Source organism: Sinocyclocheilus rhinocerous, unplaced genomic scaffold (genome assembly GCF_001515625.1).
Source record: "Sinocyclocheilus rhinocerous isolate Xijiao unplaced genomic scaffold, SAMN03320098_v1.1 scaffold2378, whole genome shotgun sequence".
NCBI classification, from domain to species: domain Eukaryota; kingdom Metazoa; phylum Chordata; class Actinopteri; order Cypriniformes; family Cyprinidae; genus Sinocyclocheilus; species Sinocyclocheilus rhinocerous.
In genome coordinates this window covers 122,562-128,737 of record NW_015655570.1, presented here as the reverse complement: position 1 = coordinate 128,737, position 6,176 = coordinate 122,562, and the positions used below count along the sequence as shown (strand labels likewise).

Here is a 6,176-nt window from a genome sequence, read left to right as displayed (position 1 = left end):
ATATATATATATATATATATATACTAATTTTAAAAATGTGTATTTTCTATTATGATAATATTATTACTGATAATATATTTTATTATTCTAAACAATTAAATGTAATATTATAATATCACAATATTATTCAGCTATTACTATTATTATTGTTGTTGTTATAGATTAATGATTTTAATATTTTCTTGTACATGTTTTTATTGTTGTATTTATTATTTGGAAAACTGCGCTGGTATTCACAAAACATTTTATCTTACTACTAACGCCTGTTTCACACATACTCCGTCTGCAGTGCGTGTGCGTTGCGTTTTTTTTTTACGCACCCATGTTAACGGATTAGAGCTTTCACACTGCACGCGGTTGCGGTCCGTCAGTGCGTTCCAGGTGCGGTGCGTCTGCAGCAGTGCAGCGATCGTTTACGTACCGAGTCTATTTTTGCTGTGCTGCATGCGCTGAATTAAAGTGACAGCGCTTTGTTCGCGGTAAAAATTAACATGGATTGGAGACATTGAGACTGAAATGTAGTAATTTCACAATAAATAGATATAATTAAAGTCTACTGTGTTTCACGGGCTTTTTGGCTAGGTTTAAAACAAATAAAAGTGCACTTTTAGATATACAAGGCAACATATGCACTTGTGTCTTGTGGAGGTATAAAAAAAAAGTTCTTCGAGTCACTAATTAAACAAGTATATGCTCAGCTAATTTTCAGCCTCTTACATGTATGCTTCTTGTAAACAATTAGCGAATATGTATATAGACAGCCTTTTAATTAACAGAGTGGAAATAGTAAGACATGCAAACGTAAAAGAAAACCAAACTGGACACAGGCACAACTGTTACTTCTTGCCCAACTGGTTAATGAAAAGAAGGACATAATCAAAGGAAAATTTGGAGTTGGGATAACCTTCAAAACCAAAGGTGATACCTTTATAAAAGCTCATTATAGTCGAATATTTCTAAAATGTTTACGTTCCGAGGCAGATTGCAGGCAACAGCCATTTTATGATAGTTTATGGCTTGGTCTTAGTGACTTAGGAGTTCTCTTCACTACTCCTAACGTTTCACAGATTTAGGAGCTAGTTTTAGCGCTAACATGCTTTGTGAAATACTTTTAGATCAAAAGTTTAGGAGTCCTAAATTTAGGACTGACCCGCCCATTATTTGTAAGATTTTGTCCTAAATCGGCGAGTTACGAGCTACTTTTAGCCTTAAGATGTTTTGTGAATACGGGCCCAGATTTTTATTTGTTTTCCTTTTTGATTCCTCAGATTATTTATTGTTTATATAGATGCATTTAAATTTATATCTGACTGTTTGCTCCCAGGTCCACATTTAAAGGCCTGTTGCAGTGCTAAATGAAATTTGCATTTACAAAAAAAAATAAAAAATTAGGAGCTACAATATCAGAGTGTAGCTATTTACACTTTTCCCCCTATATGTTTGTTTATTTGTGTCCTGATCTTGGACTCAACTTTAGTTGAATGTCCACACTTTTTTATAATTCCTCTAAATAATGCCGCCAACACAGTGCAGATATTTGCACCCTGATAGTCTGTAGTTTGAATAATTATTCAGTTGACTATGCAATTAATAGTTTGGATAATTATCCACATATGAGTACAAGGGTGCAAATAGAATAGAGCAGTATTTGCTTTATACATCATTGCCTATCTGGGATGCAAACTGTATATTAGAATTTACTTATACTGAGGTGCAAATAACATCTGCTGGATATATATTTATTTATAAGTTGCAAAAAAGGATATTACCTTTCAAATAATGTGAGTTATATTCCTGTTTTAATGTCAAATTTCTTCAAATTGGACCTGAAAAGCAAAAACTGTAGAGCCAAAATGTTAAAATCCAGGGTTTGGTTTCCAGTCTAAGCACCCAGATGAGACAGCTCTCCTTTGCGCTGTTTTAGACACTGTAAATGTGTGCGTATGTAATCCTATATAAATATGCAAGCTGGTATTTAGCCGTCTGAGTAGCTCAGTGAACACACACCTTGCATACATTGTGATCTCCTGCTCATCCGCAGGAGCTGATTGCACAATATCTCCTCATGCACTACATGTGTGCACTGAAATTAAATGTATAGCATCATGTTCATTTTAGACTATTATAAAGGAATTTCTAATGAATTCATTTATGGCAGTTTGTGAAGAGTAACAAAGTAACGTAAGTCTCAAAATAATGAAAAATAATTCAATGACAATGAGCTAATTGTTAATTTGTAATAATTTATGACCATTAGATCTATTAAAGAATTACCCAAAATTTCAATTTGCTGAAAACTCACTCACCCTCAAGCCATCCAAGATGTAGTTGGAGTTTGTTTCTTCATCTGAACAGATTTGAAGAAGTTTAGCATGACATCACTTGCCCAACAAATGGATCCTCTGCAGTGAATGGGTGCCGTCAAAATGAGAGTCCAAACAGCTGATAAAAACATCACAATAATCCACAAGTAATCCACACCACTCCAGTCCATCAATTAATGTCTTATAAAGTGAAAATCTGTGTGTTTGTCATAAACAAATCCATCATTAAGATGTTTTAACTTTAAACTGTCGCTTACGGTCAAAATAACAGCCCAGATTGTATAATATCACTTCCTCCAGTATAAAAAAGTCCTTATGGCCAAAATAACATATTATCGCTTCCTCCAGTAAAAAAAAAAAAGTCCATCCCCTGTTGTTCCTCACTTTAAAATTCACTGACATATTTGTTTAGAACTATTTTGGATTGTTTTCGTTGTAAACTGTGCTTGGTTTGTGCATATTTCTCTCCTGATTCAGACGAGGCAACTTTTTCACTGGAAAAAACAATATTATGGATAAAGGACTCATATGATGGATTAATGTTGGATTTCTTTCCAGCAGCTTTCTTATTAGTTTCAGCACTTTTCACTACAAGATGTTAACTGAATGACTGGAGTGGTGTGGATTACTTATGGTGTTTTTATCAGCTGTTTGTCTCTTATTCTGACGGCACCCATTCACTGCAGAGGATCGGTTGGTGAGCCAGTGATGTAATGCTACATTTCTCCAATTCTGTTCCGATGAAGAAACAAACTCATCTTGGATGGCCTGTGGTTGAGTAGATTTTCAGCAAATGTACATTGATGTCTTAACTATTCCTTTAAGTTAGACACCAAAGGTGGTAACATCAGTTACTCGGAGGTGCTTAAGGAGTTGTGTAACCCACTCTACATGCACACGCTGTCTTAATCATTGTGTATCTGTACCCAGCAGTCTGTGTCTGATCGGACCGAAAGAGGGAGAGCGAACAGAACTGTAGGTGCTGTGATGGTTTCCGCACTATTCAGCACTTCAGAGGTTTAATCTGCATATGTGTGATCATGGATTCTCCTACACGTTTCTCAGAAAGCCGTGGCGATGGAGATAATCTGATTACATGCTGTTTATGCTGGTGTAGACCAGTGAGAGTGACTAATAGTGTTACATAATGCATGGCTGATGTAGGTGCATCTTGTTTCTGTACTTAATTTCTGCAGTTTTTAAATGGTTGTTTCTTTAGAAATATCTACAGATCTCTGTAGTGTTTACAGATAAACTAAACCCCTATTAAACTGAGGGTTCCCACTTCCCACTCCTTATAACCCAGCTAACAAAATATGTTCTAGGAACGTTTTGCTAACGTTCTCATTAGGTTATGAAAATGCTATTTCTGAATGTTCTTTGAACGCCCAAAACGTCCAGAACAGTAAAAACGTCCAAAACGTTTTTTTTGTTGTTGTTGTTGTTGTTTTTGTTTAACATTGTCTCTAACATTCACATAAACATTGTTTATCTGAATGGTAGAGAAAACATTACGGAAATGTTCCATTTTGTAATTGCAAACATTATGGGAATGTTAGTTTTGAATGTTCTTTGAACCATCTTTTTTTTTAAGTTATACGAATTTAGAAGGCCCAGCTAAAATGATTTAGAAAAACATTCCATTAACACCAAGGAAAAAGGTGGATAATATTTTTGTGCTAACGTCTTTAGAACGTCATTAAAGACACTTGGAAGGAACGTTGTATTAAAGTTAATGGAGGAATGTTTGTTCGTAACTTTGAGATCCTTGTCGGAACGTTCGCCAAAGTTTTGAGAAAGTTCCCTGCTAGCTGAGAACCAGCAAATTTCTAGCCTAATTATTTGAAAAACTTTTCCAGGAGTTTGTGATCGAGCATAACAAATTTTTTTTTCTCTCAAATTTCTATGATTTTCTTTTTCAGATCTGGAAATAACACTTAAAATATTAGTACCAACATTTTTTCCCCTTAAATAATGTGAGGTAAAACAAACTGAGATAAAGTATTTAATGATTTTGTTAACTCAGGTCATTTTAAGCATTTTGTATAATTTAATTTGATGTTAATTCAGTGTTAAATAAAAAATAAATTAAAAGGGTGAATCTTGTCATTGACCTGCGGGTGCCACTGCACTTCTGGTTACCTCTCAAGGCCCCGCCTCTTTGGGAACGTCACGGACCCTTCGCACGCCTCTCGTCAAATCAAGTTCTGAGGGGCTCGAGACACAGCAACCGCGTGCGCTCGGGTTTGACTTAAAATAACGACTAACGTTATCTGTTAACGTTAAACGGTCAAACGCCTCACATGTAACACATATACATATCGGATGTATTATATTAACAGCCACGTAAACGAGGTTTAAGACGTCAAGTTCGCTGTGTTTTAAAAAGATCAACATATCAGAAGTCCCGGTGAGTGATGCCACATTGATTTCATTGTAGCATTTCGTTTTATCTGACTGTATTTTGGTCTGCGTTGATCTTTCTCAAATAACGTTAAATAAACTATTTTTATTGCACTGCTGAAAGTCTACAGATTCTAGTTTACTCAAAACCCGCCAGCAAATTTACCAATCCTACTACGGCGAAGATTTATCTCATGAATATTAATTTGAGTCTTTTCCACAGCCTTCATTCACTAAGCTTAATTGATATTCATGAGCCAAGACTTCGCCATAGTAGGATTCATAATTCCGTTTGTTTTCGTAAATATACAGTAGATACAGTAAACGTAAGGCAAGACTGTTGTTGAACGTCTCGGTAGCCAACATGGTTATTAACCCAGCCTGGCGTCAGCTGTATTTGAAAGCACCATCTGTGATGCTTTGTAATGGAAATGATGGTGCATGAAGCGATCTGACCAGGATGTTCACAGTTGATCAGCTCAAAGAGATTCATGGGCCGGATTTTCCTCATTCTTTTCTTTCAGCAATCCAGTTCTCGCTGTTAGTGACTGAGAAGAGAACGTAAAGACAGGAGGTTGAGGGTTAATGTAAATAGACACTTTCACTATGTGTGTGTGTTTGTCTGTGGGACTGTCCAAACCTTTGCTTTAGTGAAATTATATGTAAGTTTCCTTCAAAGAATAGTTCACCCAATAATGAAAATGTCTTTATTTACCAACCCTTATGTTGTTCTTTTGCAGAACAAACATGGACTAATTAAATGTATTTATGTATGTGGGTTGTATATACAGTGGTGTGAAAAAGTGTTGGCCCCCTTCCTGATTTCTTATTTTTTTGCATGTTTGTCACACTTTAATGTTTCAGATCATCAAACAAATTTAAATATTAGTAAAAGATAACACAACATGCAGTTTTTAAATGAAGGTTTTTATTATTAAAGGAAAACAAAATCCAAAACTACATGACCCTGTGTGAAGAAGTGTTTGCCCCCCTCTTAAAACTGCGGTTTATCACACCTGAGTTCAATTTCTCTAGCCACACCCAGGCCTGATTACTGCCACACCTGTTCGCAATCAAGAAATCTCTTAAATAGGAACTGCCTGACAAAGTGAAGTAGACGACGAGGGCGCTTGGTGACACTAGGGTGTGACTGGAGCAGAGATGGAAGGAAGTGACGTAGGATCAGGAAGTGAGCTGGACATAGAGGATGAATGTATTGGCGGGGAGAAAGGAGGTAAAAATGGAAATTGGAACATAGTAGAAAATCGGAAAAGGAAAAAAAAATGGAATCAACTTTCTGGTTCGGAAAGTGAAAGGGAAAGACAACAGGAGAAAAGGAAAAAGGTAGAGTTTAAGGTAATGATAAATTTCTTGCCCGATGATATGAATGCATTTGTTACGGGGCTGACAAGACGTGAGACGTGCGGATCCATGTGCAAGCTTTTATTT

The 6,176-nt window shown here is 36.1% G+C and overlaps 2 protein-coding genes across 2 annotated transcripts in view; one reads left to right on the top strand and one right to left on the bottom strand.

Moving 5' to 3' along the window:
* Positions 1-1,941, bottom strand: part of LOC107718484 (protein RD3) — a 4,171-nt gene extending 2,230 nt beyond the window's left edge. Inside the window, exon 1 of the mRNA XM_016525572.1 lies at positions 1,770-1,941. The gene's annotated coding sequence lies outside the window, so the exon portion shown is untranslated. The remainder of the gene's footprint in view (positions 1-1,769) is intronic.
* A 2,515-nt stretch (positions 1,942-4,456) lies between these two features.
* The window catches only part of LOC107718497 (centromere protein F-like), a 25,247-nt gene continuing 23,527 nt past the window's right edge, over positions 4,457-6,176 (top strand). Inside the window, exon 1 of the mRNA XM_016525596.1 lies at positions 4,457-4,734. The gene's annotated coding sequence lies outside the window, so the exon portion shown is untranslated. The remainder of the gene's footprint in view (positions 4,735-6,176) is intronic.